Source organism: Bubalus kerabau, chromosome 1, assembly GCF_029407905.1.
Source record: "Bubalus kerabau isolate K-KA32 ecotype Philippines breed swamp buffalo chromosome 1, PCC_UOA_SB_1v2, whole genome shotgun sequence".
Lineage (NCBI taxonomy): Eukaryota > Metazoa > Chordata > Mammalia > Artiodactyla > Bovidae > Bubalus > Bubalus kerabau.
In genome coordinates, this window is record NC_073624.1 from 68,566,611 (window position 1) to 68,588,042 (window position 21,432).

General features: G+C 37.3%; 1 long non-coding RNA gene across 1 annotated transcript in view; it reads right to left on the bottom strand.

Moving 5' to 3' along the window:
* LOC129650500 (uncharacterized) overlaps window positions 1-21,432 on the bottom strand; it is a 122,379-nt gene that overhangs the window by 35,676 nt on the left and 65,271 nt on the right. Inside the window, exons 4-5 of the long non-coding RNA XR_008713799.1 lie at window positions 17,613-17,659; window positions 16,346-16,390 (exon numbers count right to left, since the gene is read on the bottom strand). This is a non-coding gene — a long non-coding RNA (uncharacterized LOC129650500). The remainder of the gene's footprint in view (window positions 1-16,345; window positions 16,391-17,612; window positions 17,660-21,432) is intronic.

Below are 21,432 nucleotides of genomic sequence, written 5' to 3' on the forward strand. Positions count from 1 at the left end.
AGGAGTAAGAGGATAAGGAAGAAGGAGAAAGAAAGGAAGGAAAAGGAGAAGAAATATGCTTTTTGGAGAAAATGTTTTGTTCCTTATAGGTGCTCACAAGGAAAGTGTACTTTAAAGATCATGCACAGGATCCACTCATGCTTTGTCTACCTTCAACAGTTACTTTTCCACACTCTGTTAGAATTAAAGAGAACTTAAAGATAATTTATTTCAATTTTATTATTTTAATTTATTTCAACTATTTCAATTTTTAGATCAGAAAACCAAGACCCAGAATGGTCAAATAACTTGCCTATGATCAGTGAATGGGGTATGTGACATTCTGATGCTACCGAGCACTTTTTATTGTCAAAAAATTTGTCATGTAACAGATACCTGCCTGACTATTCCTGATCCCTATCTACCCCTTTATTCAAATAGATTTGTAGATAAAAATGCTGATTAGAGAGGTCTGTTATACATGCATTGCTTGGAAATATATTTCAATATTTTTGCATTTTTATGCCAAATACCCATGCCAAGATATTATGTTTTGCATTGATAATTAGTGGCAGATTGGATAAGAAAGAGCCTTATAATCAAAGTATGCTGTTCACACTTCTGTCTCTTGGTAACCCCACCACTACATCCCATGTTGAAGTGCTATCCACTCAGTTTTGTTCTTCTCAGAGCTGGTTTATTTGAAGAATACTCTTGCTTTTTATCATGCCTTAATGGACAAACTTCTCAGCTAGCATCTCAAGGACAACCAGCCTGGTTTTTACTACCCCCAGGCTATCAATAGAAAAGTCTAACACTGATTAGGATCTATTCACTCACAGATATTAAAAATTAGATGATTCAATGAGAACTATGGATTCTGTCCTTGTCATTACCAAAGACAATTAATCCTCTCTGAATAAAACAGGTCATAGACTAAGGGTGTTCCTAAACCCTGATCCTTGTCCCTCCTGCCGGCACTCTCCTTCGTGCCCCATGGCTTACCTTGCACACAGCTGTCCCTCAGTAAAGTTTCAAATAATAGACATTTGAACTCTGGGTAGAGAAACCCCCTCTGTGAAAATGTAGTTTCTAATCATATCTCTCATCTTAAAATTATATCCTGATTTTAGTGTGTAACTAGTACTTAGAGTCAGAAGTGTGGGCAATTCTATCTTGAAAGATATTCCTTAGATACAGATTTAATAATAATGTGTCACTAATATCCATTTCAACCACTACCATATTCCTGAATGTATTTAAACTTTGAAAAAATACTTGTTCATCCTTACCTTCTGACTGAAACTGTTGACTTGATTTGACCTGATGTTTTCATTCTTTCCTAATAGAGGCTAGGCTAAGCACACTTCAGGTATGCACAGATTGATGGTTAGGGTAATGAATGATCATCCATTATTTCAGAAGTGATGTTCATGAATGTCTTTTCTAAATCGTCTGGCATTAAAAGAAAATCTAAATATTTCCCAAGACTAGGTTAGAAAATTTTGACTATACCATATGATTAGTGGATATTTATTTTCTTGCTTTAATTTAATATCATCATTTACTTTTAAAATTGGCAGTGGCGGGGGCAGGTGAACAGAGATAAGGAAAAATGCATATGTACATGTCAGTCACTGGAGAAGGGAATGGCAAAGCACTTCAGCATTCTTATTTTGAGAACTCCATGAACTGTTTGAAAAGGCACAGATATGACACTGAAAGATTAACCCAATATGTGTCTAATATGCTACTGGACAAGAGTGGAGAAATAGCTCCAGAAGGAATGAAGAGGCTGACCAAAGCAGAAATGATGCCCAGTTATGGATGTATCTGGTGGTGAAAGTAAAGTCTGATGCTGTAAAGAACAATACTGATAGGAAACTGGAATGTTAGGTCCATGAATCTAGGTAGGTTGGAAGTGGTCAAATAGCAGAGGGCAAGAGTGAATATTGACATTTAGGAATCAGTGAACTAAAATGGATAGGAATGGGTGAACTTAAATCAGATGACCATTATATCTACTACTGTGGGGAAGAACTCCATAGAAGAAATGGAGTAGCCCTCATAGTCAACAAAAGAGTCCAAAATGCAGTACTTGGGTACAATCTCAAAAATGACAGAATGATCTCTGTTCATTTCCAAGGCAAACCATTCAGCATCACAATAATACAAGTATATGCCCCAACCAAAAATGCCAAAGAAGTTGAAGTTGAACAGTTCTATGATGACCTACAAGACCTTCTAGAACTAACACCAAACAAAGATGTCCTTTTCATCATAGGGGGCTGGAATGCAAAAGTAGAAGTCAAAAGATAGCTGGAGTAACAGGCAGGTTTGGCATTGGAGTACAAAATTAAGTAGGGCAAAGTCTAATAGAGTTTTGCCAAGAGTATGCAATGGTCATAGCAAGCACCCTCTTCCAACAACACAAAAGACAACTCTACATATGGACATTAGCAGATAGTCAATACTGAAATCAGATTGATTGTATTCTTTGCAGCCAAATATGGAGAAGTTCTACACAGTCAGCAAAAACAAGACCAGAAACTGACTTTGGCTCAGATCACCAGCAAGCTATTGTAAAACTCAGACTTAAAGTAGGGAAAACCACTAGACCATTCGGGTATGATCTAAATTAAATCCCTTACAATTATGCAGTGGAAGTGACAAAGAGATTCAAGAGATTAGATTTGATAGTGTGCCAAAAGAACTATAGAAGGAGGTTGGTACCATTGCACAGGAGGCAGTAATCAAAACCATCCCCAAGAAAAAGAACTGCAAAAAGGCAAAATGGCTGTCTGAGGAGGCCTTACAAATAGCTGAAAGAGAGGAGGAAAGGATAAAGGAAAAAAGGGAAAGCAAAAAAAGGGAAAGGATAAAGGAAAGATATATCCATCTGAATGCAGAGTTCCAAAGAAGCAAGGAAAGGTAAGAAAGCCTTCTTAATTGAATAATGCAAAGAAATAGAGGAAAACAATAGACTAGGAAAGACTAGAGATCTCTTCAAGAAAATTGGAGATACCAAGATAACATTTCAGGCAAAATTGGGCACAATAAATGACAGAAGTGGTATGGATTAGAAGTAGAAGAGATTAAGAAGAGGTGGCAAGAATACACAGAAGAACTATAAAAAACATCTTAATGACCCAGACAACCACAATGGTATGATCACTGACCTAGAACCAAACATCCTGTAACATGAAGTCAAGTAGGTCTTAAGAAGCATTACTACAAATAAAGGTATAGAGGTAACGGAATTCCAGCAGAGCTATTTCAAATCCTAAAAGATAATGCTGTGAAAGTGCTGAACTCAATATGCCAGCAAATTTGGAAAACTCAGCAGTGGCCACAGGACTAGAAAAGGTCAGTTTTCATTCCAATCCCAAAGAGAGGCAATGCCAAAGAATATTCAAACTACCACACAATTCCACTCATTTCACATGCTAGTAAGTTAATGCTCAAAATCCTTTAATCCAGGCTTCCACAGTATGTGAGCTGCTGCTAAGTTGCTGCTAAGTCACTTCAGTCGTGTCTGACTCTGTGCGACCTCATAGACGGCAGCCCACCAGGCTCTGCCGTCCCTGGGATTCTCCAGGCAAGAACACTGGAGTGGGTTGCCATTTCCTTCTCCAGTGCATGAAAGTGAAAAGTGAAAGTGAAGTCACTCAGTTGTGTCAGACTCTTCACGACCTCATGGACTGCAGCCCACCAGGCCCCTCTGCCCATGGGATTTTCCAGGCAAGAATACTGGAGTGGGGTGCCATTGCCTTCTCAGATGTGAGCTGAGAACCTCCAAATAAACAAGATGGATTTAGAAAAGGCAGAGGAACCAGAGATCAAATTGCCCACGTCTGTTGGACCATAGAAAATGCGAGGGAATTCCAGAAAAAACATCTACTTCTGCTTCATTGACTATGCCAAAGTCTTTAACTGTGTAGATCACAATAAACTGAGAAATTCTTAAAGAGATGGTCTCCTTACCTGCCCCCTGAGAAATCTGTATGCAGGTAAAGAAGCAACAGTTAGAACTGGATGTGGAACAACAGACTGGTTCAAAATTTGGAAAGGAGTACATAAAGACTGTATATTGTCACCCTGTTTATTTAACTTATATGCAGAGTATATCATGCAAAATACCAGGCTGGATGTCTCACAAGCTAGAATCAAGATTGCTGAGAGCAATATTAATAACCTCAGATATGCAGATGACACCCAACTAATGGCAGAAAGCAAAGAGGAACTAAAGAGCCTCTTGATGTAGGTGAAAGAGGAGAGTAAAAAAACTGGCTTAAAACTCAGCGTTCAGAAAACTAAGATCATGGCATCCAGTCCCATCACTTCAAGGCAAATGGATGGAGAAAAAATGGAAATAGTGACAGACTTTATTTTCTTGGGCTCCAGAATCACTGTGGATCTGACTGCAACCATGAAACTAAAAGATGCTTGTTCCTTGGAAGAAAAGCTATGACAAACCTAAAGACCGTATTAAAAAGCAGAGACATCACTTGGCTGACAAAGGTCTGTATAGTCAAAGTTGTGGTTTTTCCAGTAGTCATGCACAGATGTGAGATGGACATTCTAAGTTGCAGCAGTGCAAATAAGAAAAAACAAACAAACAAAAAACCCAGAGGAGGTAAGGATATAAAAATATTATCCATAATCTACCCAGAAGAAATACAAGTAGGAAGTTTGATGGAGGCCACCAATTTAAAATCCTTTCCACTGTGCAAATAGCAAAATCTTAGAGCCATGTATTTGAAACCCCACAATTTAAACCTCTCAAGCTATTCCCAGGCTCACTAGGGGTGGGAGAAATAACCACTGAGGAAACTGTCAAATTAGAAACCAATTTGTAGAAATTAATGAAACTATTTTGGGATTAAAATCTCCAAGAGGATGCAGGCATGACAAAGTTGGTGGTAACAATTTTCTGGTGTGCATGCTTAAAAATGTAGGTTTTTCTTCCTGACCTCATTCAGGAGACTACCTATGAAGCCTGGCTCTTGGAATCACTTAGTACCTTTCCCAGGAACTGGAAGGAAGAAGTGTAAATGTCCTTTTCACCCACAAATGTACTAATTTTCAACTGCCAGTTTCATTGCCCTCAATTCATTGGCAAGGGCATGTTTGAGCCTTATTTAAATATGTAATGACTTTCTTTGTTATTTATTTCTTAGAGCTTTCAGGTTGGTGAGTAGCATGTGACTAAATGCTTGACCCTTGTCTGAGTTATCCAAACATTCCCAGTCCCTCCTGACCTTGTTTCTTATTCATTCATTCACTCACCAGATCTCTGTTAGGCACTGCCAGTGTGCTAGGCACTAAGTTCAATGTAAGGTATGTTGGTGAATAAAATAGACATTCTCCATGATTTTATAGAATTAAAAGTTCAAGGACAATTATTCCATTCCTGTAGCTTTTCTGTTCTCTCCCCTCCCTAGTAGTATATTCCATGGCACTTATTATTACTTGGCAAACAATACATTTTTCAATAAATTGTGTTAAATCAAGGCAATCAAGTGGTCATAAAGGGCACTTGCAGCTCAGAAATTAAAGTTGCTAATGTTTAGTTCCTTCCTTTCTTTTCTTTTTCCCCTTCCTCCCTTCCTTCTGCTACCATGACTGCAAGAAGACTCCCAATAGAATGGTCATATGCTTTTAATTAGGGATATTAATGCTGTTCTCCATTAGTGCAGAGAACTACGTGCTGATTCTGTTCTCACAGAGGGAAAACCAAACAGAAGAGAGCATGATTAGAAGTTACTAATTTACTATTAGGGCTCGCCAGGTGGCACTTGTGATAAAGAATCTGCCTGCCAATGCAGGAGACACAAGAGATGTGGGTTTGATCCCTGGGTTGGGAAGATCCCCTGGAGTAAAAAATGGAAACCCACTCCAGTATTCTTGCCTGGAAAATTCCATGGACAGAAGAGCCTGATGGGCTACAGCCCATGGGTTACAAAGAGTCAGATATGACTGAGCACACACACACAATTTACTATCAAGAGAAAATATTCTCATTATTGTGCTAGTTGCCACATGTATCTGACAGCAAGAGTCCAGGTACCTATAATGCATTCTTCCAATGATCCTTAATATGACTTTGGGTTTGTTAATCTCTTTAATATTTATTGATTATATTTTACAACAAATTTATTTTAGTTATGTAAATAACACTCACAAATATGAAAAATGCAGGATACAGATTTTATCAGTGGAATATGTGTGGAATTATTTTGTCTTTGGAATGAATTAGACATTGTACTCAGTTCTAGAACATTTTTTTAAATTAAAAATAATTTAATTGGCTGTCTTTTGCTTAAAATCTTGCATGCAAACCAAGAACTTCCAGATGTCCAAGCTGGGTTTAGAAAAGGAAGAGGAACCAGAAATCAAATTGCCAACATTTGCTGGATCATAAAGAAAGCTAGGGAATTACTAAAAAACGCCTACCTCTGTTTCATTGACCATGCCAAAGTCTTTGATTGTGTGGATCATAATAAACTGTTGAAAGCTCTTAAAGAGATGGCAATACCAGACCATCTTACCTGTCTCCTAAGAAACCTGTATGCCCGTCAAGAAGTAACAGTTAGAACCATGTGTGGAGCAACTGATTGGTTCAAGATTGAGAAAGGAGTATAACAGGGCTGTCTGCTGTCACCCTGTTTGTTTAATCTATATGCTGAGCGCCTCATGAGAAATGCTGTGCTGGATGAGTTACAAGCTGGAATTAAGATAGGCAGGAAAAACATCAACAACCTGACGTGCAGATGATACCACTCTGAAGGCAGAAAGCAAAGAGGAACTAAGGGCCTCTTGATGAGGATGAAGGAGGAGAGTTAAACAGCCGACTTAAAATTAAATATTAAAAAAACTAGGATCATGGCATCTGGCCCCATTTCTTCATGGCAAATAGAAGGGGAAAGGTGGAAGTAGTGACAGATTTCCTCTTCTTAGGCTCTAAAATCACTGCAGATGGTGACTGCAGCCATGATATCAGAAGACATTTGCTTCTTGGCCTGAAAGCTATGACAAACATAGTGTGTTGAAAAGCAGAGACATTACTCTGCCAACAAAGGTCCATATAATCAAGGATATGTCTTCCTAGTGATCACATACAGTTGTGAGAGCTGGACCATAAAGAAGGTGGAGTGTGGAAGAATTGATGCCTTTGAACTGTGGTGCTGGAGAAGACTCCTAAGTGTCTCTTGGACAGCAAAGAGATCAAACTAGTCAATCTTAGGGAAATCACCTCTGAATACTCATTGGAAGGACTGATGCTAAAGCCGAAACTCCAGTATTTTGGTCATCTGATATGAACAGCTCACTCATTGGAAAAGTCCCTGATGCTGAGAAGGACTGAGGGCAGGAGAAGAGGGCATCAGAGGATGAGATGGCTGGATGACATTACCATTGCAATGGACATGAACTTGTGCAAACTTTGGGAGATGGTGAGGGACATGGAGGCCTGGTGTGCTGCAGTCCATGGGGTTGCCAAGAGTCAGATATGACTGGGAAACTGAACAACATCTGAATACAAATAAATATAAAATGAGTTGATACCAATTTATGTTTATTAAGTTATTTGGTTTTGTTTTAAAAATACAGCTCATGTTACGTTGAACCAGTTGATACAATCTCCAAATGATGATGGATTTAAAAAATGATGTGGAAAGGTAATAGAATGCTAAGAAAAACTGTGATACTGCACCCATGAACCGGCCCTGTGATTTGTGGGCCATCCCTGCATGAACATGTATGCCCTGTGTGGTTGTAGGGTGAAAGATTAGACCTGAAGGTGAGTCAAGTTCAGTTAAGCTTGGAAAAGAAGAGAGTATTCTCTGGAGAGTTTGAGAATATAAGGTAGTTTATTTACCATGTAAAAGTCCCAGACATGCAGAGAAAAGAGTAGGAATAAAGGGAAGCAGAGAAATAGGACAAAATAATTTGTAGATGAGGATTTGTGAAAGACTGAGGCATAAGGCAGCTTATACTTTCACAGAAATGAAAATGACTGGGGTGTGAGGCATGGTGGGACTATCAGTTTTAACTTTTCAAACAGAAGTCTGTCTCATATGAGGCTCTCTAAAAATATTCACTTCATGAATGAATACTGTCAATTCAATTATAATGTCAATCCAGACAGTAGAACTTTTGACTAATGGCCCAAATACACTGTAAGATGATATATAAGGCTATGAACAGTGCTTGGTATAGAAAGTTTTATATAACTGTGGGCTATTAATATCATACCTATTTTTATTATCATTACTTGCATAACTAATATTCTTTGGTTGGTTTAGAAAAAAGTAACATTCTCTGGTGGGAAATATGGTATTTTGAAAGGAGCATGGCTTGATCCTGACAAGTGGCATACAGATGGAAAGCTTGACTACTTTGGCAATATTAGCTAATGCTAAGAAACCTTACCCACATAGTAAAAACACACTAGATTGCCTCACTTAGGAAAACTTAACTTGATTTTTTCACCTATACAATGACCCATAAGATACTGGAAGGAGGTAGTTTCTATGCTGTTAACTCTTTCAGTTGCCACTTTGAGAAAAATAATATATCAATTTAAGAAATACAGTACCCTCTTACATTTATGTGTTCAAATAACAGTTCATGAAAAGCTCGCAAATATCTAAATATAACTGAAGGTAGTAATTGTCCCTATTTTAGAGATGGGTAAAATGAATCTCAGAGAGGTTAGGGATGCTGAGACTAATACCAAGATCCTTTGCTACCTAGTCTTTTCTTTTATTCTTAGTGAACAATAAGTATTTAAGGAATCTTCTCTAGGGAATTTAATATCATTTAAGAAATAGGGGTTCCCCCCCCCCTTTTGTTCTGTTGACTCAGCAAGGTGAAGAGGGAAAGGCCCCAAAGAGGACAACACATTTGATAGAAATTAATTATTTGACCATCTTAGTCCATTCAGGCTGCTACAACATAAATAGATTGGGTGGCTTATAAGCAACAACAAAAAATTATTTTTCACAGTTCTGGAGGCTGGGAAGTCCAAGATCAAGGGGCCAGCATATTCAGTATGTGATGACATCACTTCCTGGCTCATGGATAGCTCTCTTCTTCCTGAGTACCGACAAGGTGGAAGGAACAAGGGAGCTCTGTCTTTGCCAATGTGTATGGCTTTTATTTTATTTCTATGCTTTATTGCATCAGCAAGGATTTTTAGTTCAACCTTGAAAAGGAGTGGTGAGAAGGAACATCCTTGCCTTGTGCCTGATATCAGTGGGAAAGCTTGGAGCTCTTGCCGTTAAGTTTAGTGTTAGCTGTAGGTTTCTTGTGTGTGTACACTTAGTCACTCAGTCATGTCCAACTCTTTGTGGCCCCATGGATCATAGCCTATAAGGCTCCTCTGTTCATGGAATTTTCCAGGCAATACTGGAGCAGGTTGTCATTTTCTACTCCAGGGGATCTTCCTTATCCAGGGATTGAACCCACACCTCTTCCATCTCCTGCATTGGCAGGCAGATTCTTTACCACTCTACCACCTGGTAAGCTACAGATTTTGTATAGTCTTTATTAAGTTGCAAAAGTCTTCTTCTATCAGCTTAGGTTTTTTTGAGCAACTAATTATATATTAGCCACTGAGTTCAGTACTTTATGTGTACTGTTTCACTTCAGTCCTATGCATTTGGTAATATTATCTAGTTTTATGTTTTGTGTGAGATGTTCAATCACTTTCCGAGGTATCAAAACTACTAAATTGATATAACAAGTTAGCAAACACTACCTTCTCCACATTACAGCAGTCACTGTGTCTGCTCTTATCTCATAGTTCTTTCTGTTTCCTTTTTCTGTATCCTCCTACTGGAATATTAAAAAATATAATGGCAGAGACATCTCTGTGTTTTTTCACTATATAATTCCCAGTGTCCAAAATGATGTCTGGTCCACAAACAGTTGCTAAATGAATACATAAATTAGAAAACTGCATCTTAGTGCAGGTATTCTGGTGCCTAAGCTCTTAATTGGGCTTCCCTGGTATCCCAGTTGGTAAAGAATCAGCCTGCAGTACAAGAGACCCAGGTTCGATCCCTAGGTCAGGAAGATCCCCTGGAGAAGGAAATGGCAACCTACTCCAGTATCCTTGCCTGGAAAATCCCATGGACATAAGAGCCTGGTGAGTTGTAGTCCATGAAGTTGAAGAGTTGGGCATGACTTAATAAATTTCACTTTTACCTGTCAAGCTCTTATTAATTATTGTATACTACTTTTGAAACAGAACCATGAAAGAGTCTTACTGAATACCTTCACTCTATGGACCAAAATTGATCAGGTGATAGTATTTCCTCTTAAGTTTCTATGGCTAAAGGTATGGGTGAAAGATGAATGGGCTCCTACTGTGAAGCCACAATGTTGGGTTTGACAATATAGTGGTGGTGGTGGTAGTTGAGTCGCTAAGTCGTGTCCGACTCTTGAGACCCCATGGACTGTAGCCCACCAGAATATTACACTCAATGGTTGGCATCATTGATTAAACCAGACTATAAGAACCTGAACACAGAAGAAAAATCTGCAACTAAAAAAAAAAAAAAAAAAAAAAAAAAATTCCTTATGTATTTACAAACTAGTTTAAACCAAAAAGCAAAAGAGACTTCTGCCATTACTCTAAACTTGTTGGCTGCTATATATCATTATTACTCTTGAGATCTTCCTATTATTTCAAAATTGTGAGCTATACGAAGTTAAAATTAGTAAGGGGATTTGAGTCTCTGTATTTCCCAGCTCGATTTTTTTTAACCTGAATAATTTGCATGTACACACTCAGAGTTTTGATTCTGTAATTTTATTGCAAGTTATGAAACAGTCAGGTTACAGCACTAAGTTAATAAGTAGAGACCACAAAAGTATTACAAGAACAGGGCCTTTGTGGCATTCCAAAGAAATCAAAGGCAAAGGTAATATGTTTGGTTAGACTCAAGTTGTGTGGCTGTTTAGAATAAGTTCATTGTGTACTACTTGTCTAAGGTCAGTCCAGGGATCTCCCTGTCTGTTCCAGAATGTCACCCTACAATTATAATTAGTTATGTTCTACTCTGCACAACTGCTGATTTGTATAGATAACTTTGTTTAGGGCTGGTTCAATAGCAAAGAGATTCAAGAAATCATCTTTATTAGTTTTTCAAAGTAATACATGCCCTGAAAGATCTATGAGAGAGAAAAAAAGCATTACTAAAACTGGAAAATATGCCTCATTTATGTGTATCCCCAGACAGTTATCCATGGATACTGTTTAAAAAACTTAGAATTTATGCTATTAAAAAAAAAAAAAAAACTCACTTTCTTCACTCAGTAAGCCAAAGAGCACATCCTTTTTATTTCCCACCATAGTAAATGCCAATTACTAAAGACTTATTTGCCAATAATTTAGTTATATTATTTCTAATCCTCATCACAAACATACAAATAGCAATAATTTTTCCCATTCTTAACAGGAAGCTAATGTATTTGCCTCGAGTCATATTACTAGGTTTAGAAGCCTGCTTTGTCTGACTCTAAAGTATATACTCTACTCTAAACCATATAGTGAATAGTTTGTGATTACTAAAGTATGTTTTTCATAAGGTCTGCTTCTGTATCACCTGGAAAGATCTGCTAATGAGTATCTTTTTATGATGACAAGCTTCATGTCTATCATTTGGGATTTTTTTTCTGAAGAGGAACATGCATTCTCTTTTTATGCTTGTTAAGCTATATTTGTTAAGAGTCTCATGGACTCTCAAGAAGACCAAACCAGTCAATTCTAAAAAAAAATCAGCCACTAAAGCTGCAGCTCCAATACTTTGGTTACCCGATTGAAGAACTGACTCATTGGAAAAGACCCTAATGCTGGGAAAGATTGAAGGCAGGAGGAGAAGAGGGTGACAGAGGATGAGATAGTTGGATAGCATCACTGACTCAATGGGCACAAATTTGATCAAACTCCAGGGGATAGTGAAGGACAAGGAAGCCTGGCATACTGCTGTCCACGGGGTCACAAGGAGTCAGACACAACCTAGCGACTGAACAACAACAAGAAGCTATAGTCTATATCTTTATTTTAATAGTCACATTAGGAGAGAAAGAAGAAATTGAGATCATCTTTCACGAAGAAGTAAAATACAACTATATCCAATAGATAGGAGAGGGATTGTTGTGATTCCAGCAGAGCCTTTGCCCCAGGCCCTGGTAAGCACATTGACTGACAGCTGGTGGCAGGTGAAGATTTACATGCTCAACGAGGGCCAGCAGTGAGACAACTAAGGCATCAGGCATATCATCTGGCTACATGGAGCAGCTGAAGGGCATGTTCCTGCTAGTCACAGCCTTAGAAAATGTGGTTCAATGAAGAAAGGAATGGCAAACCACTTCAGTGTTCTTGTCTTGAGAACCCCATGAACACAATGGAGGGGGTGTATAGATTATTTTGTTGCCAGCACAGCCAGTTTTTCCCATTCATTCAGGATATCGAGTGTTTACTGTGAACTATTCTTTTCTAAGAAAGAATGTTGATAATCTAACATAAGCTATCTTATCAAGAGACCTCCATAACCTTAAAAGTAAACATTCATGTTTTCAGGTAAAATTGGAGAAATAGTATTCACTTCAATATTTAACTAAATATCTATTATTTTGCAAAGTACAATGGCTTGGAATAGTAAAGCTTTGTCTTTGGAGCCAGACAGACATAAGATCCAATCTATCTGTTATTCTTTCTTTTGTAAGGTCAAATGAGATAAACTGTTTAACTGAACTGTCTCCATAAATTCAGCTATAAAACGGAGATCATAAAACTTAACTGAAAAAAAAAAAAATTAACTGGTGTGATCATCAAATGAGATGGCATGTGAAAGGCATGTAATTGATTCTATCATTTTAGTAATTGATACAGAACCTTAAGCAAATTCTAGTTAAACTTTCTGATTTTTTGGCAAAGAACCATGAGAACCAGAGTTTCTTGGTGGTATTTCAAAGTTACAAAACAAGGCAGAGACATCATGGTCTACAGCCTACAACTCCTGATCTCTATTAGTTCAATACTGAGTTTTTGTGTTGTTGTTTAGTCATGAAGCTGTGTCTGACTCTTTTACGACCCCATGGACTATAGCCCCATCAGGCTCGTCTGTCCATGGGATTTACCAGGCAAGAATACTAGAGTGGGTTGCCATTTCCTCCTCCAGGGGATCTTCCCAATCCAGGGATCAAGTCTGCATCTCCTGCATTGGCAGGTGGATTCTTTACCACCAAGCCACCTGGGAAGCCCCTCAACGCTCAGTATTTTGTATTAAACCAAAATCTGATGAAGATAAGTATTCCTTTAACTAGGGTTCGGTTCTGGTTTTTCCCTCCCTCCGTCTTTCCTGTCTTCCTCTGCCTCATCCCCCTAGCCTTCCTCTCCTTCCTCATAGTGTTATTCAGCAAAACCCACTCCAGTATTCTTGCCTGGAGAATTCCACGGACAGAAGAGCCTGGTGGGCTACAGTCCATGGGGTTGCAGAGAGTCGGACACAGCTGAGTGACTAACACAGAATATATCAAGGGAATGCTAGTACTAGAGTGATTTTTTTACTTGACAGACTAATGAATGGCTCACAGTTAAAGAAGTAGCTGGAATTAGCTGGCCTCAAAAGTTGGAAACTTCTGGCTTTTTAATCTGCCTTCTCGATCTTTCATTAACAAAAACACCATTAACCAGAGCGGTAATTCACAGCCACACATTTTCATTTAGAGCTTTCTTCTACTTTACAACCTGGGAATGGCAGTCAGCTGACATTAAAGGAGTCTGGATCATTTGGAAATATCTATATAACCTTGATCTCTCCTGTCTCATGGAGATATTATCACTCTATTGTTCCTAAATAAACACTCAATTTCTGAGACAGTTTGACTCTTACATGTGGGGAGGTCATTGCACTGGGGGAGTAATTCTTTCAGAACTAAAGCTTCTTATCCTCAGACTTTTTACTTCCATCATTAGGACACAGAAACCCGGACTCTTCCACAACAGAGTCTATTTGGTGCTGCCATTTCTATAGATGTCATTAAATACATCCTTTTCGTTTTGGATTTCCTTTGAACAATCCTGCTTCATATCTTTTTTCATTGTAGTTATTCATAGCAAAGATTCAAGCCAGGCTCATCATGTCATAATACATTTTGTTGCAACATGATATGATCAGAAGTGATGTTCCAAAATTCTGAATCAATACACTGCATCCAGACTTGATTATTAAAGTTGAATTGAATACAAAGGCTAATTTTTCATCTAAAATGATAATATAAATGGAGGCTCCAATGAATACTAATGTTGCCTGGGGAGAACTTATTTTTCTGTATTTAACAATCCCTTTTGATATTTACTTATTTATTTAAGACATATATCAAGATAAAACTGAAACTCATATTTCAGACGTGTGGAGGTCTGTTTATAATCTACTCATTTTAAGAAGAATATGATAGAGACATTAACATAGATTGCTTTATAGAGTTTATGCTTATTGGGAGCAATTAAGTTAATTTTAATACACTTAGAAATTTTGGAAAAATACCATTGTTTAAAAGAAAAAATTGGAGAGAAAAACTGTTTTAAGGAACTGATATTTAGATAAATGGGACACCATCATTACAAAGCAAAGATAATTCACTTTAGACCCACCCTAATCCTCATAATATCAAGTGATTTGGCACCCCAAGGTCACCCACCTGCAAAATACATTTCTCCATTGTAATTGGAAGCTCTGTGTCATTTTATTTACTACAGGACTATAGAATTATTTCTTATGGAAATTCTTGAGTTTGAATTCAATAATACACAGAGTGGGCAAAAAAGTCATGAAAGAATAATTACATTGTTAATAAGTCAAAATTAAAAATAAGTTCTATCTATTGACCTAATAGAATGCTGTAACGGAAGTAGCATAGCAAATAGAAAATAGCCTGGATTTGAAAACTCAATTCTGCCATTTTGACAACCTGGGGTGTCAAGAAAGCCTTGTGGGGATAATGTCTTTGACCCAGTAGTAATAAGGCCACTCCCACCACAGTGTCAGTGGCAATCACATGGGGAGATCCAGCAATAATACCTCACTCTCCTTGAGGGTCACTGGAGGCTAAGTAGAGAATCTGGGCTCTTGTCTCTACCTGGCAATAATGAAACAGCCTTTCTTCTTTCACAGCATGAGAGGTGTCACGGAAAGGCAGCTAACACAGAAGTTTTAAATAAGATCCAAAATTTCATACATATTATAAACATATTCTGGTTTAAACAGAACTTTGCTCATGATCAAGAACCATGAAAATTTCAAGACAAGATTAAGATGGCAAAGTAGAAGGATATGTGCTCATCTTATCCTGCCAGAGCACCAAAATCACAACTAGCTATTGAACAACCATCAACAGGAAGACACTGGAACAAACCAAAAAAAGATACCCCACATCCAAGGACAAATGAGAAGCTACAAAAAAATGGTAGGAGGGGAACAATTACTATAAAATCAAATCCTATACCTGCCAGGTGGGCAACTCAAAAACTGGAGAATAATAAGACAAAAGAAGTTCTCAAACCATTGTGAAGGTTCTAGACCCCACATCAGGCTCCCCAGCCTGGACATCTGGCCAAGGGACTGCGAACCCACAGGGAACCTAACTGTGAAGGCCAGAAGAATTTGATTACAGAGTTCCCATAGGACTGGGGGAAACAGAGACTCTTGGAGGGGAAAACAAAATCTTGTGCACCCCAGTACCCAGGGAAAAGGAGCAGTCACCCCACAGGAGATTGAGCCAGAACTACCTGTGAGTGTTTGAGGGTCTCCTGCAGAGGCATGAGTCAGCAGTGGCCTGCCACGGGGACAGGGTCACTGGCAGTAGCAGTTCTGGGAGATCTGTCTCAGCATAAGTTCTCTTGGAGGCCTCCAATAGCCCTACTATAGCAGCCTATAGACTTCAGTACTGGGTTGTCTCAGACCAAACAACTAACAGGGAGGGAGCACAGCACCCCACCCCTCATCAGCAGAAAATTGGATTGAAGATTTACTGAGCACAGCCCTGCCCACAAAAGCAAGACCCAATTTCCCCCAGAGCCAGCTTCTTGCATCAGAAAGCTTGCACAAGCCTCTTATCCTCATCCACTAGAAGGCAAACAGAAGAAACAAGAACTACAGTCTTATCAGCCTCCAGAATTAATACCACAATCACAGAAAGCTATCCAAAAACATGGCCCCAAAAGATACATGCACCCCAATGTTCATTGCAGCACTGTTGACAATAACCAAGACATGGAAACAACCTACATGACCATTGACAGATGAATGAATAAAGAAGATATGGTACATATATTCAATGGAATATTACTCACCTTTAAAAAGGATGAATAAGGTCATTTGCAGCAACATGGATGGATCTAGAGAGTGTCATAATGAGTGAAGTAAGTCAGACAGTGAAGGTGAAATACATGGTATCTCTTATATCTGAAATCTTAAAAAAAATACAAATACACTTATCTACAAAACAGAAAGAGACTCACAGTCTTAGAAAATGAACTCATGATTGTTAGGGGGAAGGGACAGTTAAGGACTTTTGGAAGGTCATGGGCACACTGCTATATTTAAAATGGATAACCAACAAAAACCTATTGTACAGCAACATGGAACTCTGCTCGATATTATGTGCCAGCCTGGATGGGAAGGGGGTTTGGGGGAGAATGAATTCAAGTATATGTATGGCTGAGTGCCTTCCCTGTTCACCTGAAACTTTCACAATATTGTTAATCAGCAATATCCCCAATACAAAATGTTTTTGGTGTTAAAAAAAAACAATAAAAATAAAATTTACAAAAAGAAGAGAAAGGGGAAGTACCCATTAAAAAGAAAAAAAAATGAAAATCTCAAACTTAATGGAAAAAAGATAATCACTAGATGTCAACCCCAAGAAAAAGGAGATGTTAGAATTATATTACAAGAATTTTAAAGCAGCCATGATATAAATACCTCCATGGACAATTGCAAACATTCTTGAAACAAATTAAAAATTAGAATGCCTCAAGAAAAGAATACAAAGTACCAGTAATGAAAGAAAAGACATAAAGAACCAAGTGGATATTTCACAAAAGAAAAATACAATAACCATAATTTTAAAACATAGTTGATATGATCAATGGCAAATGGAGACCAGAGAAAAAGTCAGGAACTGGAGAATGAACAAAAAAATTACTCAGCCTGAAAAACAGAAAGAAAATAAATTAATCTAACAAACAAACAAAAAAAACAGTTAACAGAGCCCCTGAGATATGTTGAGACTATAACAAAAGATCTAATATTTATATCATTGGAGTTCTGGAAGTAGAGGAGAAAGAAGACAGGGCTTAAAAAAAGTACTTAAAAAAGTAAAGGCTGATACTGTCTCAATTTTGGCAAAAAAATAAATAAATAAAATAAAAAACAAACATAAAGGTTCAAGAAGCTGAACAACCCCAAACAGGATAAGCCCAAAGAACTGCACGCTAAGATACATGTTAATTAAACTTCTAAAATTTAAATAAAAAACTTTGAAAGCAGCCTTACTTACAGGGAAAGGACACCTTACTTACAGGGAAAAAACAATAAGAATGATAACAGAATACTTACCAGAAATCCTGAAGGCCAGGAAAAGGTGGCACAACATGTTTTAATTCCTGAAAGAAAAACAAACAAACAAAAATATCAACTTAGACTCCTATGCTGGAAAAAATATCCTTCAGAAATAAAGAGGGAATCAAAGCATTCTCAGATGAAGGAAAACTAATAGAATTTGTCACCGGCGAACTTACCTTAAAGGAATGGCCAAAGGACATCCTTCACACAGAAAGAAAACAGAAGAAGAAACTTGAAACTAGGAAGGAAGAGGCAACATGACAAGGAAAAATATGGGTAAGTAAACAGGCTTTCCTGTTGAATTTTTAAAATTATGTTTGGCAGTTGTACAAAAATTATAGTATTATTATACTTATAAATATGTGTAAAGGAAATATTTAAGACCTATATTATAAACATGGGAGGATAAAAAGACATAAAGGGGAGGTAAGGTTTCTGTAAATCACTTGAATTAATATATACAAAAAGATATCACTAATCAGCCTCCAATTAAAATAAATAAATTTAAATTAAAAAAGATATCACTAAAAATCTATATAAAACTATATACTCAAACACTACAGACAGATCAAAATGGAATTCTGAAATATATTCAAGTAAAATACAGGAAGGCAGGAAAAAGAAGACAGGGAGATGAAAAAATGGGAAGAAAAAATGATAAAAGAAAATAAAATTCTTACAGTATTTGAAACAAATAAAGGAAATTTACTTTCATGTGGACATTAAGCAACACACTCCGAAATAACCAATTATATAAATTAGATGATATTGAAAAAATTCTAGAAAAACATAAACTACCAAAAGTGACTCATGAAGAAATAGAAAATCTAAATAGATCAATAATAAGTAAAGAGATTGACTCAGTAATTTAAATTTTCCCACAAAGAGAAGCCCAGGCCCTGATGGCTTTCTGATGAATTCTACCAAACATTTGAAGAAAGCAACACCAATTTTTCACAAACTCTTCCAAAATAAAAGCACACAAAACACATTTCAACTCAGTCTGACTCCAATATTACTCTGATATCAAAGCAGACCAAAGCATTACAGAAAACTACAGACTTAATCTAACACCTATTTAAAATGAAAACACAACACGATGGAACAGAATGGAACTTTCGCAATGGATGTAGATTACCTACAAAAAAGGCCACAACTAGTATCACACTCAGAAAAGGCACTGGCACCCCACTCCAGTACCCTCGCCTGGAAAATCCCATGGACGGAGGAGCCTGGTAGGCTGCAGTTCATAGAGTCACTAAGAGTCGGACACGACTGAAGTGACTTAGCAGCAGCAGCAGCAGTATCACACTTAATGGTGAGAAACTGAATGTTTTCCCTGCAATATCAGGAACAAGACAAGGATTTCTACCCTCATCACTTCTAGTTTGCATTATTCTAGAGTTTCTTCTTCTTTGGGATCACCAAGAGTCAGACACGACTGCCTGAAAACAAGAGGTTCTAACCAAGTCAGTGAATCAAGGAAAAGGAATTAAAGAATACAGGTTTGAAAGGAAGAATTTAAACCCTAAATATATATCTAAGAGAGCTGAAAACATATGTCCACACAAAAGCATGAACACTGATAGATATTCATAGCTGCTGCTGCTAAGTTGCGTCAGTTGTGTCTGACTCTGTGTGACCCCATAGATGGCAGCCCACCAAGCTCCTCTGTCTCTGGGATTCTCCAGGCAAGAATACTGGAGTGGGTTGCCATTTCCTTCTCCAATGCATGCATGCATGCATGCTAAGTCGCTTCAGTCGTGTCCAATTCTGTGCGACCCCATGGACAGCAGCCCACCAGGCTCCCCTGTCCACGGGATTCTCCAGGCAAGAATACTGGAGTGGGTTGCCATTTCCTTCTCCAGTCATAGCAGAATTATTCAAATTAATCAAAATGTGGAAACAACCCAAATGGCCCTTCAGGCGATACATAGACATATTAAATGTGGTATATCCATACAACATAATATGATTCAGCTATTAAAAGCAATAAGGTACATGGATGAATCTTGAAAAAAAAAGCATGCTAAGTGAAAAAACTCTGACACAAAGGGCCAGTCCATACTAACAGCATATAGTTTATTAGTTCTTAGGAACAGGGACAGGTGTAAGGGGAGTGCCTGCTAATGGGTATCTTTTTGAGGTGATGAAATGGATAATGGGTGTCTTTTTTCAAGGTGATACAAATGATTCAAAATTTGATATTAGTGGTGATTGCACAACTTAATACACTTTAAAATATCAAAGTATAATTTATATATACTTTATATATCCTGTACTTTTAAAAGGATGAACTTCATAATTATATCTCTATAAAATTATCATTTTAAAAAATGCCTAGGCACAAATAACATCCTCCCCAGTCATGGCTCTTCATAAAACCACTTTACATACACCTCAGTATATATCACTCAGGAAATGTAGTGGATTAGAAACATGAGCACAAATAGATAGAGCTTTTAATAAAACAGACATTTTTTAAAGATGAGATATTAATAAACTACAAATTCCACCTGTGCTTCCTACTAGTACAAAAATTTATTATTTGGCCAGCAATGTCAACAGAATGACAGCAGCAATATTCTCAATAAACTTGTTAACTGATTCTGATGAGTTTCAGTTAAATATACTCCTGCACATAGCTAATTTTCTTTTCTTGCTTTGTGAGTAATTATAACTCAAGTAGTAATGCTTCTGACTAGTAGAACTCATATTTCCATCAATTTTTTTATGATTCCATTTATTGACACCTCACTATAATTCCATTGTTTCTTAACTCATGCTAATAGCTTACATTCAAAATTAGCTTTTGTTTGTATTATATTTTATCAGAAGGTTAGTTGTGGTTTATTTAGGAGAAAATGTAAGACACAAAGCCTCAAAACTCTATTACTATAATCCTAAACACTCTTATTATTGCAATATTCTATTGCTTTTAAAATGTAATTACTCTAAATCTTGGGAGAAAGAAAAACAATTTATTTCCAGCTTAAGCAAACAACAACAACAACAACTATTTTCTTTTCTTACATAAAAGAAGTCCATGACTTGTATAGTGACCCCATAATGTATACTTCTAGTTCTCATCATCCCATTCTTTCATTCAGTCACAATTTTACACACACTCATAGGTAGCTCAGATGGTAAAGAGCCTGCCTACAATGCAGGAAACCCAGCTTTGATCCCTTGGTTGGGAAGATCTCCTGGAGAAGAAAATGGCAACCCACTCCAGTATTCTTGTCTGGAGAATCCCATGGACTGAGGATCCCGGCAGGCAATAGTCCATAGGGTCGCAAAGAGCCAGACACAGCCATGCAACTAAGGACTCATGCACATAATTCTAAGAATAAAAATCATTTAAGAGCAAATCATAGTGAAACAATTGTCATCCTCGATAAACACTGAAATAATTGTCCTCATTGCCTATGCATGATACAACTATTATTACTCCTTAGAAATTAATTTTAAATGAAATATATCTACCCAAGTACATAAATCAATATTAATATGTTTATTATGCTAATAGTAAGAAAAATACTGATATTAAAAAAATTGTTTTCTGGCCTGTCCCTCCTTATTTACCAGATATTACTCAGGGGCAACCACTTTCAAATCTTTAGCTGTTTCTTCTGATATTTATATGCATTTTTCTAAATAGAAAAACTTATACTACTTTTTAATTTAGTCATTCTCTCATTATCTATTGCCTTCACCTTATGGTAGTTGGAAGATATCTTACATTCTATTTCTTCCAATCTCACTTTTCCCCTTCCCTCAAAATAGTTGTATCAACTAGGATATTTTTTAATTA